This window comes from Capricornis sumatraensis, chromosome 2 (assembly GCF_032405125.1).
Source record: "Capricornis sumatraensis isolate serow.1 chromosome 2, serow.2, whole genome shotgun sequence".
Classification (NCBI taxonomy): Eukaryota; Metazoa; Chordata; class Mammalia; order Artiodactyla; family Bovidae; genus Capricornis; species Capricornis sumatraensis.
The window spans coordinates 30,970,896-30,989,928 of NC_091070.1; the positions used below are offsets into that span (position 1 = coordinate 30,970,896).

The following is a 19,033-nucleotide window of genomic DNA, read 5'->3' on the forward strand; positions in this document are numbered from 1 at the left end:
TATCACTGCACTGTAACAGGCATGTATTTCCATTTTATCCCCTGATTAGCATCCCCATAGTGAAATGGTCACATGTGCATGGCACTGTTCAAATATGTTTATCCTCAAAAGTAAGGAAATCTGAAGTCTAATAAAGAGAGAATGGTATTGTGCAGGCTCATTCCCCTCATTAATATATTTGAGAGATAAGTACTGCAGCAGGACTGACTGAGCGACCAAACTCCAATAAAGAGCTAAGGTGATGGAAAAGTACCGCTGTGAATGCAAAGGCTTCAGAGCATATTTTACGGCTGATTCTGGTACCATTCTAATCTCTGTGCAAGTTGCCCCATATGGCTTGGACCCTCTGCTGCCACGTTAGACATTAGAAAGGAGAAAGTGGCAGTCTTTTCAAACGATTAAGGCATACCATGGTGAATAGTCTCTGCTCTCCTCCGCACTGAGGGATCCTTTGAAATCCAGTCTCCCGCTGAAACTCGGCGCTCTCAGCCTCATTATCTATGAAGAGAGTCTGAAAGGTTGTTCTGAGGCAGCCGAGCGCTGGCAGTGCTGCGCAGATGACTCGGTGCTGCCAGCAGGTTATTGGAGCCCTGGGGTTCTTCTGGTCTCACCTGCTCTACCTCAGCGGGTGGGAGGAGCAGCCTCCCCCAGGCTGTTCTTAATCACTGTCTGTGGACAGGAGGGTTGCACTCAAGTCAAGTGCAACTCCCCGCAGCAGTGGGGTCAGGTCAGCTTTTGTGGTTTCCTCAAGCCTCTGGCAGTGTAAATGCATTCAAGTTCATATAGTCACAAGTACTCTCTTCTCCCTGGCTTTGAAGTTATCCTGCTAATGCTGGTGCTGGGCTAAGTTTTGGGAAGGTCCAGAAATATTTAGAATGAGGTTTGGCAAATATCTGACCTCATAGCACATACTGTCAAGGAACATTGGGCTTTATTTACTGGCATGTGCTTGTCCTGACAAGGTCTATTTATGGAGCTTCTTACCTTTCGGAGATGTCCGCTGCTGTTGCACTGAAGACCAGATGTGCTTCATCATATTCCAGTTTCCCTTCTCTATGCACCCCCTGAGCTCCTGCTCCCCTGTTATTTTGCTTCCCCACACCCTCAAGGATGGCCTCTCAAGAACATGACAGGGTAGATAAATTTTCACTGGTGCAAGGTTGACCCTTTTAGGAATGTCTTAGTTGAAAACAAATGAAAAATTCTCAATAAAACACTAATACCCAATGTGACTCATCAGGGTGGGAATGCAGTATATTTCCACCTATTTGATTGCAGAATCTTTTATTAGAGTGCAGTGTAGGGTTCATCGTCTACAGAGCATTCTTTGAGAAGTAGTGGTCTCTGGGTACTCACCTCCATTCCCAGCATTCTGATTAATTTTCCTTGCAGTTCAAAAGCGTAGTATTAGACCAGCCACCAGGATGTCACATGGGAGCCGGTTAGAAATGTCAAGCTCCTTTCCAGACCTACATACTGATTAGAATCTGCATTTTACCAAGATGTCCAAGTGATTCCTATTCATGCTAAGGCTTGAGAAGCAATGCTTTAGACCATGGAAGTCAGTATTAACATTCTGACCTGAAACTGTTCCGATGAAGGTCACCAACAACAACCAAAAGAGCTCTTTTCAGTCTCATCTTTCTTGTTTTCCTGAGTACTTTAGTGTTGTACTGCTGAACAGTCCTTAAAACATTAGTGAGAAAATAATATATGTTCAAAATAAATAAATGTAACATAATAAATGGTGCAAAATAAAAAGTTTAAGTTCTCCTGATCCAACCTTACATTTCTAAGTCTTAGAGATAATTGAGGGCTTCTGTTTTTGTTGTTCTTAATTGCTTTCAGAAATTTTCTATGTGTATTTTGGTATACATGGGTTTTTATTGAACAAGTGATATCATATTGGACAGACTATTTTAAGTTAAGTTCTTTTAGCAGTAAAATCAGGGACACCACCAGCTCACATGGAGACTGTTCTCATCTCAAAACTGTCCTCCTTTATCTCCCTGAGGTTTCTCCTTCTTGGTTATCCCCTCAGTCTCTGACCTTTCCCCCAATCTCTTTTGCTACCTTCCTTCCAATTCCTTTGTGTGATCTGAGTCCTTTCCCTGTCTTCCTTCTTCCCTCATTTTCTTGCTCTCATCCACACAGATTTTCAGCCACTGCCTCATGTGTAGCACCTCCTAGGCTTTGGAGAAGTCTTTCATTCTGGGCTCCAAGTCCATTTCCTCACTCTGTAGTGAACGTCCTATAGACTACCCCCCTCCACCTCCCATTTAGCCTGATGTCCTTTGTCAAAATCTGCTCCTTTCCTTCTTCTACTCCCTTCCTGAGTGAATGAAGGGATATCATTCTGGCTTTGCTCTGGAATGGATGTTCAGATCAGGTCTGGATCTGAGTAAAGGCTGAGTAAAGACTCAGTGGCCTGAGACCAAGTTAGAAGTAGAACCTGGTTGTAAAACTTCAGTGGAAGTGTTGCAGTAGTATTTGGCTATACAATTATCCACATTATCCAGGATGCTCTTAACATTTGAAAAGTTATCAAAACCAAAGTGCAAAATGTAAAAAAAAAAAACTATTTGGAACTTTCAATAGGGCATCCAGTGATCCCAGTTTGAGAAATACTGGTTTAAGCCAGTGGTTCCCAAAGCATCTCAAAGCCTCAGCATGGGGTAGCTCATAGTCTCCTGGAGTACTGACTGAAAATGCAGATGCACGGGGTACCTCATAGTCTCCTGGAGTGCTGACTGAAAATGCAGATTCCTGTTCGGCCCCTGCCCTAGAACTGCAACATCAGGATGAGCATAAGCTTGCACTTTTAATAAGCATGCTAAAGAGAATTTTGTCTGTAAGCAGATGAGCTAAGCAGCCCAACCTGTAGTGAAAAACACCTTGGTGAGCGTGCCCTGGGCATATGGTGTTTTTTAATGAGAGAGAGTGAGGGGCACTCGGCTGTTTCCATCCCTTCCTGTGCCCTGGGAGGCAGGCCTCTGCACCTTCTCTCTGCAGGCACCAGCTGCAGCAGCTGGAGCTTGCAGGACTTAGCGCTCTGTAGCAGGGAAAAGCTTATCTCCTTAGGGGAGTGATTTGCAAGAAGACTCCCAGATGGAGGCCTTCTCAAAAAGACCTAGCATTTATGATGTTTATTATTACTTTTCATTATTATTAATATACTAGATATTGCTTCTGTCCTAAAATATTTTGGAGAGAACCAGAATAAGTGTGACCCATTTACTTTTCTTCCTGTAATTCTTTTTTTAAAAAAGTTAGTATACTTTAGTCCCATATTTATTTGCTTCCATGAAACTGAATTAGTAAAATATGCCATAAAGATTCTTGGACAGGATCTTTCTTTCACAATGCAGGTTTCATAATTGGCCCAAGACTTATGTCCCTAATATTATAGCCACTTCCCCCATGCCAGCTTTCAACAAGATGGACCAGAAACTGCTGGATAAAGTGTGGCTTCTGTGAGGATGTATGCAGTGTAAATATTTAGATGGAGACATTGAACCTTCCATTTTAGGAAGGACTATTCAAAGCTATTAAGTTACTTTTATGAGATGCTGCCCAGTGATAGAAGGTATTCTCCTGGTTGAGCAGCACACAATGAGGCTGCCAATAGGCAGTTCACGTTATTGGTTTTTCCTTCTGAAACAGTCACAAGGTTAGCATTGTCCCAGATTGCATATTGATCTGCTTTTTAAATAGTGACTTCAGGACCCTGGTAGGGTTTCCTTCTCAACCTTGAAGAGATTTGCTCCAAATCTTGGTGACCCAGCACTTAAACTATTTCTAGGGACAGATATTTTTGACACTTCACCTACAGGATGTATACGTAGATCCAAAATTGTTGTTGTAATATTTTGATGCCAAGTCCTTCGGGCACAGTGAACCCAACTCCCTAGTAAATTTTGCTGGGTACAGAGTGGGGCATCATTTCAGTTCAGTCACTCAGTCATGTGCAACTCATTGTGACCCCATGGACTGCAGCACACCAGGCCTCCCTGTCCATCATGGACTCCCGGAGTTTACACAGACCCATGGTCACTGAGTTGGTGATGCCATCCAACCATCTCATCCTCTGTCATCCCCTTCTCCTCCTGCCTTCAGTCTTTCCCAGCATCAGGGTCTGTTCAAATGAGTCAGTTCTTTGCATCAGGTGGCCAAAGTATTGGAGCTTCAGCTTCAGCATCAGTCCTTCCAATGAAGATTCAGGACTGATTTCCAACCAGGATGGACTGGTTGGATCTCCTTGCAGTCCAAGGGACTCTAAAGAGTTTTCTCTAACACCAGAGTTCAAAAGCATCAATTCTTCAATGCTCAGCTTTCTTTATAGTCCAACTCATATCCATACATGACTACTAGAGAAACCACAACTTTGACTAGATGGACCTTTGTTGGCAACATAATGTCTCACTTTTTTTTAGATATTTGAAATACAACTTTATTCTGATTCTAAACGAAAAGGAATGGGAATGACAGTAACAAACAAGATCCCACCTCTCAATATTGTCATGTGACTGTAGCAGTCTTATATTTGAAACTCAAGGAGGAAACAACTGTGTTCCAAACCACCTAAATATGCAGGTCCAAAATATGAAAGTAATTTTTTTTAAACTGCCACATTCACTCCAAACCCCATCCATCTCCTTCAGCACCCAAAGATTAAGCACATGCCCTGCTTAGCTGTATAATAAAGTGACAAACACGCTGCCCCACTGACACCACAGGACAGTTGCCTATAAAACTAGACTTCTGACGCTAGGCCCCAGCTTCACTTTTGCATAGGTCATCATCTTCATCTGGGAGAGCAATTGTCTGAACAACTTCTAAATCGTGCTCATACTGTGCTGCCAAGGCTGGGTCCATGACCACCTCTGGCATGGCAACAAACTCCAAGTTAGGGTCTCCAATCAGTTTTCTAGCAAGCCAGAGGAAGGGCTTTTCAAAGCTGTAGTTACTTTTGGCAGAAATGTCATAGTTCTGAAGATTCTTCTTTTGGTGGAAGACAATTGACTTTGCCTTAACCTTTCTGTCCTTAATATCCACTTTGTTGCCACACAACACAATTGGGATGTTCTCACACACTCGTACCAGTTCCCTATGCCAGTTAGGCACATTCTTGTAAGTAACTCTCAATGTTACGTCAAAAATAATAGCACACCGAGCTTGTATATAATAGCCATCTCTCAGTCCACCAAATTTCTCCTGACCAGCTGTATCCCATACATTGAACTTAATAGGTCCTCTATTGGTATGGAACACAAGAGGATGGACCTCAACACCCAAATTTACTACATACTTCTCAAATTCACCAGTCAGATGACGCTTCACCAGTCAGATCATTTTTCCAATACCACCATCACCAACCACAAAAAGTTTGAACTGGACTTGGGGTTCTCCATGGGCAGCCATCGCAATGTTACTTCCAGAAGCATCTCGGAGCCCGTCTGACTGAGCCGTCTCTGCTTTTTAATATGCTGTCTAGGTTGGTCTTAACTTTTTTTTCCCAAAGAGCAAGTGTCTTTAATTTCATGGCTGCAGTCACCATTTGCAGTGATTTTGGAGCCCCCCAAAATAAAGTCTGTCACTGAGTGGGGCATAGATAAGCCCTTAACATGGATCCAAGTCCGACTTGCCTGTAGAGATAAGAGTTCACAGATGGCATATGTTCTGGTGCCTCTGAAAAATAATGACCCTATTTAGATGGTGATCCTGACTCTGTCTAGTCCCTTTATCTTTCACATAAATCGTCTTTGCTTACCGATGCAGTCATGGAGATTGGAGACTACAGTCCATGTACCTCTAATTCTCAGCATCAAGACTCCAGAGGATTCTCCACTCCTTTCAAATGCTAACTTCACTTTTCTCTAAATCTGGGTGGGGCACTCACAGTTATGGTCTCTGCTTCTGCATCCTATCTTTGTAACCCCACAAAACACTACTGTAATACAGATAACATAAATCTTACCCAAGGTTCTGCCAGCGCCACCAAAGGAAGACCTTATCAATTCAATTCATTCTTCATCCCTTTGCTTCAGTCAATACAGTGTACTGCCTGTCTGACCCAGGCAATATAGTGATGACCAAGGCAGATATGACTCCACTAATTGGCAGGGCTTCATTTGGATGGGTGAGGCGTGACATTAAATAGAAATCAACAGAATGATGTGTTCTCCTGAGAGAGTACTTGGTGGTAGTGGAACTTGGTTCAGAAGGTCCGAGAGGAGGAAACTAAGGAATCAACTATGGCAAGACATCATTTTAAAACATTCTGGACAATAGACAATGCAAAAGCTACAGGCAAGAAAGTTCTGGGAGCATTCTAGAAACTGAAAAAAAATGTCTCCATAGTTAGAGTTGTTTTGTTGTTGTTGGTTTCCCTGGTGGCTCAGTGGTAAAGAATCTGCCTGCAGTGCGGCGATATAGGTTCAGTCCCTAGGTTGGGAAGGTCCGTGGAGAAGGAGATGGCAACCCACTCCAGTATTCTTGCCTAGGAAATCCAGTGAACAAAGGAGCCTGGAGGATATAGCCCAGGGGGGTCTCAAAAGAGTTGGACATGATTTAGTGACTAAACAACAGCAACAAGATTGGCAGTGCCATTTCATGCCCAGACCACAGTGCGGAGTTTGGTCTTTATCACGATATGACAGGGAGAGGAAGGTAGCAATGAAAATGAAGAGGAATGGTTGAATTTGAAGTTTATTTTGAAGATTGGCTTAATTGGACTTACTGATACAGTGGATTGGTATTTGGGGTGACTTTATTCCCACCTCTCTCAAGTTATATTTCAGTTTTTGCCACCATAATGATTATAAATAGATGCAAAAATATTTATAATGGGAAAAATACCCCAAACCTCAATGCGGTTTCGTTACTCACTGAAGCCAATTTTGTTATGTCTACTATGGGAAAATCATCCATTTGGGTAATGCTGGCTCTGAAATATTCTCTCCCAGGTTGAGCTGTATATCTAGTATATTTTTATGGCCAAGCATTGGGGGGTGTAATAGTTATTAATGTGTTTTGGTGACAGTGATGTTTGAGTGGCTGAGACCAGAGCTGGAATAAGGGTCAAATATGGTACCTATGGAAGTTAAATAGGACACAGACTAAGGTAGGCAGGGATGGGGGACAGCAAGTTGGTTCTATGAAAAGAGTTAGGTATGATTTTGGCGAGGGCCAGGAACTCACAAAAGCTTCAGAAAGTCTAACGTGAAATTCCAAATATAGATCAAAATTATACTAACAAGCAAAAATGATAGCCTGCCAGAGAGCAGAGGATAGAGAAAAGGTAATTTAAGGCAAACACTCAAACTGGGGTCTGAAGTGGGAACAAGTATATCACTGGCCCTAGTTAACTTCAGCTCAAGCCTGCAGTTGATTATTGTTATTTGTGATTACTCGGTGCTTCCTGAGTCAGCCTTATCTCTTTAATGGTCCTTTTGGGTTTTAAATGACCTAGGGGTCCTCTTCTGCTAGGGAAAGCCTTGATCCAGGATTCTTTCTCTCTTCTCATGGAAACTGAGGGCATGTGGCAGGGAGAGTGGATTAGGGACTCAGTGGAGACATTTGTTTTTCTAGACAGTGTTTCTCAAAGTGCAGTTGGGGACCATTGACATCATAAACTGTTTGATAAAATACAGATTCCTAGGCTCACCTCCAGGATCTCCTAAGAATGGGCTGGGTAATCTGCTTCATTAAGTGGCTCCCCAGTAAATCCTAGGCACACTAGAATTTGAGAACTATTGTTCCAGGGACTGTGTTGAGGCTGATCTCTCAAAGCCCTCAGAGTTATCTTTGTCAGGTTTTTTTCTCTAAGTGTCCCATCTTTTTCAGGGCCTGGGCCAGAATCCGGCCAGGCAAGTTTTCTGATTGAGCTTGCTGCTGCTGCTGCTGCTGCTGCTGCTGCTAAGTTGCTTCATTTGTGTCCAACTCTGTGCGACCCCATAGACGGCACCCCACCAGGCTCCCCCCTCCCTGAGATTCTCCAGGCAAGAACACTGGAATGGGTTGCCATTTCCTTCTCCAATGCATGAAAGTGAAAAGTGAAAGTGAAGTCTCTCAGTCGTGTCCGACTCTTCGCGACCCCATGGACTGCAGCCTACCAGGCTCCTCCGTCCATGGGATTTTCCAGGCAAGAGTACTGGAGTGGGGTGCCATTGCCTTCTCCTGAATGAGCTTAGGTGTTTTTAAATGGTTTATATGTGGGATTTAGAATGAAATTTGTACTGTCAACTCTGAGATTTCCACCTCCTTATAGGAGAAGTGGAAGGGGGATAGTGTGAGCACAACCTGGACTTACAGGCTTATTCTGGAGGTGCTACTGCTATCTCCCCACCCCACAGAAACTCCAGAACAAAGACCTGCAAAGGGTGGGCAGGGACACAGCTAGCTAACCATTCATGTTCCCAGTAGTTTGGAGATTTTGGAGGGAGAGCAATGAGCAGTCCTAAGAAGAGATCTTAGTTCCCTCCCCAGGAATTAAACCTGGGTGGCCTGGATGAAAAGCAACAGTCCTAACCACTAGACCACCAAGGACCAGAGGCTAGAAGCAAAGTGGCCCTGGCTCTTGCCACTATTTGGAAGCAAGAATGTTTCAAGGAGGCAAACACTAAACGCAGGTACAACATTTATTATTAGAGACACAGCACAATGTATGAAAGAGCACACAGGAAAACAGTTTATCCAACTCAGAAGCAGGGCAGAGATACACACCCAGAGAGAAAGAGTACAGACACTGAGGAGCTCAGGAAGTCAGACCCTGGGCAGAGACCCACACCTGGAGAGGAGTGTGGGTGTCCTGAGTGAGGAGAACCGCAGTACAAAGGGACTTATACAGGAAAGCCCTTCCACGTCTTTGTTTCCCTTTGGCCCATTATCTTGTTTCTTTCTTCACACTGGTGGCCCATGGACCCTCCTCAAGATGCGTGTGCAACTTTTTGCTAAGATGGATCCCACTGCAGAGGCCTGTGAGTGCATGTCCACGTTTATTATGGGGTGGGGTCCCCTCCCTTTTCAACCCCCAAGAAGCCTTCTGCACTTGTGCAGACAGGGAAGTCTTCCTTGACCTCAGGAGTGGGTACGTTTTCTCTTTGCTTTAGCAGAGCTCGGCTTTTACCACTAGCTTTGTCCTTGGAGAGTCTGGGTGAGAACAAAGCTTGAATTTTACTCCACTTGACAGATACCAGGTGTCCAGCCCAGAGGCCCACTGTCTCCCACCTCACTGGGCTAGAGGAGTCCTCCAAATGGCCTCTGTCCATAGCTTGGAAAATTCATGGGAGAGGGAGAAAGCCTGAGGCTGGGGTTGAACTGTATGCTTCCAGTGACAAATGAAGTAGCAAGCTTAATCTTCTTATACAAGATCAGAAATTTCACTACCACTGATAAATAATTCAGCTCAAACCTGCATACTCTGGTAAATACAGCATTCTGATTTAACTCTTCCCTTCTGGCTGGTACCTCTTTTACAACTCAGCTGAACACTGAAATCATGGGAGATTTCTCTAAATGCAAAGCACTTGCAAAAGCAGAATATGTGTTCCAAAGCTATCTTTTTTTATTTTTATTTTTGTTTTCAAATTCACTTTTGTTTACCTCCCCCTAACATCTGTAGGAAATTCGATGCTATATCTAAAAATGCAGAAAAAAAAAAACAAGTAAAGCAGAGAAGAGTGGCTTTCATATTGATTTTCTCCACTCACTGTTAATGTCTGTTGCCATCCAGTGGTTGTGATGAAAATATCCAACCTCTACTTTTTAACCTTATCTGAAGCCACTAGGATTTGAAATTACACATTTCAAATTTACAAAGTTACTGGGTTAGGATGTAAGAAAATGTATCTTTCAGTGATTTTACAGTGTCCATGTGACTGCACCATTTGTGTAGGGATTGAGCATTTAAATTGTCATCCATATTTTCCTTGAAATAAGCACGAGGACAGAGGTCCAAAAAAATTCCTAAAAGGGTAACCTGGTTTGTACCAGAATTAATTTTAAGTTAGCCATTTTGCCTGTGCCAAAAAATATAATATCACGTAGGATTCATGAATCAAAGTTTCATACTAACTGGAGTTTTTTGATCAACACCCTCCTTCTATATTGAAGTCAGGATTTGAGGTACAATCAGTTGTTCTTGGTGATATTGCAGGGGTAAAAGAACCAAAATTTGAGATAAGGTCTCCTGAGTCTGATCCAGTGCCCTTTTCCAACTAAATTGATTTCCAGGTAGTTGACTTGTCTGTAAGTAAACCTAAATGTGAGGCTTACCACCTTCTCTATGTGAGGTGGCTTTATAATTAGGAGATTAAGATTTAATATCTTAAACATATACTGCTTTAAATAGTTTTATAATGATGTATGAAACACAGTTAGATCAAGTGGTAGTGTGGTCAGTGATGTGGAAATTCAGTCCAATCACCTGGAGAGGATTTAATTTTTTTTTTTAATTTTTAAATTTGAGGTTAGCCAAGTGACGGTCAAATCACTTTATATAGAGTCACAGTTTTCTCAAATGTTAGACATAAATAAAATCATAAATAACTTGGTTCTAGATAATTCTGATATAAGTAGAATGGCCTCATTGTTGATATTTCCTTTTTATTTTCTCTCTCTTCCCTTTGTTGGGGTCCACATTTTAAAGCCCTTTCTTATTCTGAAACCAGGATCTTGAAATTTTGAGTAGATTTTATTTATCCCACAAATCTATGCTCTACTTACAAAGCCAAAAATCCTGGCTTTCATTTTGACTTCTAAACCCCTAGTTCCTGTGTAGACCACATCTTTCCCTCAGACCCTGTTCAGTCCAGTTCAGTTCAGTCGCTCAGTCCTGTCTGACTCTTTGCAACCCCATGGACTGCAGCACGCGAGGCTTCCCTGTCCATCACCATCTCCCAGAGTTTACTTAAACTCGTATCCATTGAGTCGGTGATGCCATCCAACCATCTCATCCTCTGTCATCCCCTTCTCCTCACGCCTTCAATCTTTCCCAGCATCAGGGTCTTTTCCAATGAGTTAATTTTTCACATCAGGTGGCCAAAGTATTGGAGTTTCAGCTTCAGCATCAGTACAGCAGAGACTAATGCCCTGGAGACTGATGGCAAAGTCCTCTTTGAAAAAGATACTTTCAGATTTCAGCTATACTATTCATCTGTCAAATCTGGACTGATTTGCCTCTAAGATGAGGCATAAGATCGTTCACTTGAACTGTAAGTTTTATCTCCCTTTTGTATATTTGTTCTTGTGATTTATATAACGCTCATTTTGTAACGGGTAAAGATAGATCACTTTCCACCAAATTGATACTTCCTCTTCAATAGTTTGCTTTCCTGGAGGCTCAGCTGGTAAAGAATCCACTTACAACGCAGGAGACACCGGTTCCATTCCTGGGTTGGGATGATCCCCCGGAGAAGGGAACAACCGCCCGCTCCAGTGTTCTGGCTTGGAAAATTTCATGGACTGTCCATGGGGTCTCAAGAGTCAGACCCGACTAAGTGACTTTCACTTTCATTTCACTTCCATAGTGTAGCGTCATTGCTGGGTAAGATTGTTTAGCCAGCCACTGCGTTTTCTAGCCCTCTTTGCATGTAGATGAAGCTAAACACCTGATTGGTATCAGTGAAATGTGAGTGGAAGTGATGTGGGTCACATCTGGGGCAAGGTGGCCAAGATGTAGTTGTGCCTTTTCTGCCTTCAGGCTGTGAGGGATAACAAAAGGGAAGGAGCCTGGGCCTCTGAATGGCTGCTTGGAGGGAAGCTGCCTGCTAACGAACACACATATTGCTCTATTAAGTTAGCCCCCAAACAGATTTCTGCCATGGTAAGGGTTATTTGTTACCAGAGCCCGCCTCATCTTGACTAGTATGGTAACTCATGATGTGAAGGCGAGGTGAAGAAAGTAGATCTACACTTAGAATGTATGTTGGACCATGTGTTCCACAGTCGCATGATTGTTACGTTTTGCCTCTCCCCTCTCCCCTTCTTTGTGCTCTCCTTTGCTGATGCTAATGGATCCGACTGTTAGAAATACTGGTGAGGTAACTCTGAGCAAATTAGAAAATGACACTCTTGTCCTCAAGATTTTCTGTTGCTACTTATCTAAATATTGTCATAAAAACTGAACAAATCTTTAATAACCGCAAGGTGAATAGTTCATGTTCTCTGGAGTTCTGAAAAGCAAGAAGCGGCCCTGCTGGTGACCCTCAGGTCCACTAGAACCGAAGCATAGAGCGTTTCTGTGAGACAGAACACTGGGAGAACTGAAGAAGTCCCACTGATAGGGCTAGCCCAAGGCAGGATCTTGGGGCCCTCTACCTCCCACATCTGGTGTATGCCTGACCTGCGGCTGCTCAAGACCCCCACTTTGGAACCCAGTGCTCCTGACATCACCTGCTTCCCTTTCAAACATGCGTTTTCTGTGTCCTGTTTCCCTGGGGTCCCTGGTACTCTCCATTTCCTAGAGTGCACTATATAGAAGTAATTTAACAAGCCAATGCTCTTTTGTGCGTGTGTTAGCGAGCTACTGTGTGATCCCTTCCATGTAACAGATCTGAAGGAATGAACCGCCCGACGGTAGAGCTTGTCCACTCCAGAGAGCAGTTTTCTCAGTCCAAGACTCCGTCCTCAGTTTACTAAGTGTTCTGAAACACAAATGTATCTGAATCTGATGTAAACTGGAATGCCCATTTCCCGTTTACCTGGAGATCAGGAGAATTCCACCCCAACGTGGAGATAAGCTCATTGTTGCCTGGTGAGCATAGAATTGGAGCAAGAAGAGTAGATTGTTTCATTGAAAATTTCCACCATATTTTGGCAGCCTGTGAACTGTTCTGTTCTCTAAGCACCTGGGTCCTTAACTAGAATCAGAGCAACTATTCCCTGAGCCCATGCCTAAAGTGTTTCCCGTCTGGTGGCCCCTTATCTAGAGTACCTTTCTCCAAACTCTGTATTGTTTTGACTGCATATCATGAACCAGCTGGATTTGGATCCTAGTTCTACCATTTGTTACTAGCTGTGTGATTTTCGGCAGTTACCCTGTCTGCACTTAGATTTTTTCACTTGTTCTAAGCGGAGAATAGTACCATCATCACAGGATTCTTGGGATAATTAATTTAGATGATTTAAGTTATTACCCTCGCATTTTATTACTATTTAAATATTTATGTTAATAATAACCATACAGTGAGTGGAGCTTTGGAAGAATCTAGTCCAGCTACTCATTTAGCACAAAAATTCTTTCATAATATTTCAGATATCTTACAGGTTATCTCTATATGCTGCAGTTTGATTGGCTGTTTTCCAGTGATTAATATGAAGTTGACTTGATCTCACGAATAAGCTCATTCCTAAGCGTATGGTTGGGTGGGTTGCCCATAGGGAGGTTTCTTAAAGCCAACAGACCCAATTGATCATCTTTTTGAGTAGTTTTTTTTCCCCAAGATACATATGCTTAGCCCCGACTCTAAATATCCCAGAGTATAATCTGTGAGTGTTACATATGTAGATGAGTACTTTCAATATCCCTTGGGTGATGTAAGATGTCTATCCAGGGTTCACTGCCACTGAGTTAACTCTATCCATGGTGTATGGGCTCCCAGTAGTCTCATTTGTTGTCTCTCCCTAGGCTCCAGTGTTCTCGACTTAGTTTGTTTGAGTTAGGCCATACTTCAGTAAGGAACCCTCAAATCTCAATGGCTTATCGCAACAGATGTTTATTTCTAGCTCATATAAAATCTTATGCTCATTGATGGGAGCTCTTTTTTTTATCTGATTACAAAGGGATCCAAGCTGCCTCCCTCCCATGCCACTGAATATCAACATATAGTTTCCCAGGTTTCCACGCCAGGGGAAGAGAGCTGGAGGGGCACATTAGCTCTTCAAAGCTTCCTCCTGGAAATGAAACATGTCTCTTTTGCTTATGGTCCATTGGCCAGAATTAGTAACGTGACTCTCCCCTGATGCATGGGACACTGTGGAAATTGAATGAGCATCAAGTCTTTATCACAGATCTCTTGTGTAATTATCTCTTACTATAGATCTTCATAGTACTTATCAGTACCCAGTATATTAAATAGGCATTTTTATTGTTTATTTCTTGTTCTTACCAGATAGATCTTAAGCTCTTTGAGATTACATACTTTCTTTCAGTGCTCTATTTCCAGTGCCTACAATGGCACCTGATAAGTTTGTAGAGACTCAATAAACATTTGGTGACTAAATGAGCAGTGATTCTAGACACACAGATGAAGCCCCAGAAGTATATTATGGGATTTTATTGTATGTCAGTGTGTTTTATAGATTGTGCTCTTTTCTAAGAGCTCATTTAAATGTTATTGAATCCAGTGAAAGAGTAAAGAATAATAGGCTAATTAAGAAGAGAACATTGCTTGTGAATCCCCACTGTTACTCATGAAGGGCATCTACCTCTTGGCTGCACTCTCCTAGAGTGATCAGCCCAGGAAAGGGCAAATGGAGTCAGCAAAGAAAGACGCTTTCTGAGGTTCCGCTGACAAAGCCAATAATAGATTTGAGTTGACAAAGCAGAAGGTGACATCACTGTAGGCCACTGTTCAGCTTTTCTTTGCTGAGCCTATGGAATTTGTGTAAGACTAGTCTATCGAAACTTTATAACCCTCATAAAATAGAAAAACTTTCTGGAGTAAATGCTTCTTGTTGTTTTGAATACAGCACAACCCAATTAAAAATAAGGTTTGTTATTAAAGTTGTATTACATAGTGATTAAGGCATGAGCTCTGGAATCAGACAGCTTTGGGTTTGAACCCTAGTCTACCGCTTGCTGGCTTAAAACTTCTGAGGCGTCATCTGTAAAATATGGCTAGTAATTCCTACTCTCTTGAATTGTAATGAAATGTAAATTGAATACATTGAAACTGTTTTTAAGGAGCTTAGGCTAGTAGAAGACCTGGCATATTGTAAATGGAAGCAATTATTATCACATTTCATGATTCGGTCACGTTTTCTGTACAGGCAGGCTGCCATCGTAATGGTGGTCATGAAGGGTAAGGCAGCACGGATGGGCTCCCCTTGGTAGATCAGCCCTGGCCTTCCGAGGCTGGCTGTATGGCAGGCCTCCAGATCATAGCCACAGTAGCCTGGCCATGCACCTGAGCTCCATCAGCATCTTGCCCTCCTTCTGTGCACTCAGCATTTCTGTTATCCAGAACGGGGAAGATCCAAGAGGACTGCTTCATCACCATTCGATGCTCTCCTGTCACACCTCACCTCGTCAGTATTTAGCTTAAGCTCCCAACTCTGGTCCAGTCAGATTTCTCTCAACACAGAATGACCAGGGCAGTAGCAGCTTAAACAGAAATAACCATTAAGACTATTTTCCATTATAGGGCTTCCCTATAGCTCAAATGGTAAAGAATCTGTCTGCAATGCAAGAGACCAGGGTTCAGTCCCTGGGTTGGGAAGTTCCTCTGGAGAAAGGAATGGCAATCCACTCCAGTATTCTTGCCTGGAGAATTCCATGGACAGACAAGCCTGACAGGTTGTAGTCCGTGGGGTTGCAGAGTTGGACATGACTGAGCAAGTAGCACACGCACACATGAACACACATACACTTTAAAAGGGACTGAATTCATGGCAGACTTGAAATGCTGCAGATGCCTCTTCCTCATTTCTCAAAGCATGACTCTAAAGGTTCACCCCTCTGATTTGTTTTTATGGGAAACTACCTTCTGAACAATCAGATTCTTTAGGAATATTTGAAGTAACATTGGGGGCAAGGTTTAGCCACCTTCTCACAATTACAAATATGAAATCTCCCCTTTAGAGTTAGACAGACAAATCCTTGAGGGTTTCTTATATAAAATGCTCCAGATGATGGCCATTTCTCTCAAAAATCACTTCCATTTTTTTGTTACATGCTTTCAGTTATCCTCAGTGGGGAGGAAACTTTGACATTCTTTGACTCCAGGGCAGTCTTTTGTCTGCCTGGTCCCCTAGAAGCAGGCAGACTGGCATCAGGCAGGGGCAGGATTTGTGCAGTATTTCTGTCCCCATCTAGTGAGGTTTCTTACAATATCTTGCTTACTTGGTAAATTTTGCTTCATCTTCTTTGTCCAACATTTTCATGCTTTCAAAAATAATTGTTCATTAGCCCACTCCAGAAATCCACACAGGGTATATCACAATAATATTTAAGCACTGACAAAGTGTTTAAAGTAGTATGTATTTTAATCATTCTTTAAAGGAGACAAGATTAGGGTTGATCCTTCAAATACTTAATTCTTACCTATGATTTGAATGAGGACTCATGCTTCTATTTTTTTCAAGATATTTAAAATAGATTATTATAGAAAATTGCATAGATACTTTGGAGAGAATAGTATAATGAATTTTCAAATATAGAGCTACAAAATTTAACAGTACCATTTTTATCATGTTTCACATAATTTTGGGGGGGAGCATTTGGAAATTAAGTCACAGCCACCAATAAGTTTCCTCTCCTAAATACTTCAGTGTACTCTCTAAAACTAGGAACGTTTCTTATGTAACCACAGGACCATTGTTACATCTAATGCCCAGTTCATATTTAAATTTCTTTAAAAATGCTCTACATTTTTTCAGTTGGTCACTTTTAATTAGCCAATGAACAAATATCCCTCTTCTATTTTTCAACTATACTAACTGTAATAAGAACATGAAACAGTGGAAACTTCCCTTGGTTAGTGTTTTATATGATGATTAGATATATTTTCTTTTTTCCCAATATTTAATATGAAAATTTTCAAGCATACAGACTAATAATACAGAACAATTGAAAGAATTCTTCAGCGCATACCTGTTTACATGGTCCTATTTTAAATTCTTTCCTACCTTTTTATTGGGACTTGATAGTCTTTATACCTCAGATTCAGTGAGAAAGTGAGTATTCTATGGCTCCTTTTTAGGTGGAAGCCTTACGTAATATTTGTAAAGCAGATGGATAATATGCTGATTACTTTGCATGGTTTATAAATCTTGAGGGTATCTTCTTCTCCAACTGGGTAGCCCGTGCCAATCTGTAAATATTCTTAAGCCTGGCTTTCAGTTGGCAGTATTTTTCTGGGGCATCCCCAGAGAGCCAGGTGCTGTGCTGTTGACAGTGGCATCACCATTGTGGGTTAAGTGAGAAAAGAACAAGCCACCCCATCTAATAATGAAGCAATTGGAACAGGCAGTGTGTTTACACCTTATGCAGTGTCAGTTGTACTTCAACAGTATCCAAAAATATCACGGAAAGGTACTTAGAAAAGAGGAAAACAAATCTGGTTTTTAAAATGTCTATCTGAGGGTTGCTGCGGTTGCTATGGAGATCAGAGAAGCAGATTTTCACGGCTTTACCACACTGAGCTTGCTTTTGAACAGATTCATGAGACTTGTGAGCTTTTTTTCCTCCTATTCTAGGTGGTTTTGTTAGACATAACCTTGCCTGAATAATATTAACATACCGCTTGTGTGAAAGCACATTAGATGCTAATGCTTGGAGTTGTTTTTAGCAGAACAGCTTAACAATACCAGATTCATTTTTCATCTGCATGTTTTTAAATAGACCCATTCTCCTAATCAGCGTTAACATAGAGCTCAGCTTGGAGCATAAGGAAATGTTAGTTTAATATTTTAGTGCCATCTGCTGTAAGTTTCATGGCATTCTACCCCATCTGGTTTATTTGCAGCTATTCCTCCTCTCCTTTTTTTTAGTCTTAGTAGAATGCAGCAAATCTTTTTCCAAATCTTTTGTAATATTTGGCCCTGTTCCTTCCTACTGATCACTGGCTGAGGCTTTCGTCAGAGGAATTTGTTCCCTTGGCTCTGGGTGTTCATTTCCTGAAGACTTCAGTTTCGATTTAGTGGGATATGTGCATGCATGCTTTCATATATGTGTGATAATTATCAAGCAGTTAACATATTCCTAGACCTCTTTGCTTTATCTCAAATGATCGTCTGACTGTTAATGAGTGAATATTTGTAAATTCAGCAGCATCACTAGGTAAATAATTATTGAAAGCCTAGTAACATGCCAGGCTTTTTCCTAGGCAATGTGGGGGTCAGGGGGAGCGTGGCAAACAAAGCAGATGCCCTGCTCCCGCAGAGGTCAGTTAGTGGAGGAGTCTAACAATATACAAGGAAACACATATTATGGTACCACATATTATAGTATAGTGGCAAGTGCTGTGAATTAAAAAATAAAGCAGGCTAAGGGGAGCTGCTTCAAATAGGATGGTCAAAGATAGATGATAGAATTAAAATATTGCAATGAATACCTCTGACCTTAAGGTCACTAACAAGGACAACAAATGTGCCCTTCAACCCTGTGCCTTGAGGCTCTTGTTAAAGTCAACTTAATGTTAATCAGTTATCTTTTAACATTAAGCAGAAACATTACACAGATGAAAAATCTGTCCTTTAAGAGCTGTCATACAGTTTGTGCTGTTGCTCTGGAACTTGGTGGACCTAGGATTTGATTTAGGTGAGCTGTAATTCAGCATGTGATTAGAGCTCCCATATGTGTCTAATTCTCTGCAAGGTTCTGTGGGGACACCTGAGGACTTTAAGTCAGAACCTACTCTCCAGAAGTTGCTTTTAAGTGAATATTCCGCTAACCTTGAACCCATCCAGGGGTTAGAATAAATACAAATGGAAATGTAAATAATAGCACCAGGTACCATTATGATTAATTCTCACTACAAATGCTGTCAGTTTTAAGTTCAATCATATTGGGTGTCAGAGGAGGGGAAAGTGAAGATGTCCAGTGCATTTCTCTGTACGTACCCTCTTTAAAGATCAGTTTGCACCAAAACATTGAGCACGTGGAGATTGCTAATATTCCTGTCATCAGAAACAAAGGGTTTTCTGAATTATGTAATTAGAGCTATGAACAAGCACTGTGGATTCCAGTGTATGTATTCTATGTTTTTGGTCACACATGTTAATCTACTAACACGTTCAAGTGCACATTCATTCATTCAAGAATCAAATCTCTGGCACCTACTGCATGGTTGCGATGAGGCTGTGTCTGGAC

At 41.8% G+C, this 19,033-nt stretch overlaps 1 protein-coding gene and 1 pseudogene across 2 annotated transcripts in view; one reads left to right on the forward strand and one right to left on the reverse strand.

The window, feature by feature from the left end:
• The window catches only part of RTN1 (reticulon 1), a 246,899-nt gene that overhangs the window by 137,053 nt on the left and 90,813 nt on the right, over nt 1–19,033 (forward strand). The window lies entirely within an intron of this gene.
• LOC138073465 (GTP-binding nuclear protein Ran-like) lies at nt 4,768–5,421 on the reverse strand (annotated as a pseudogene).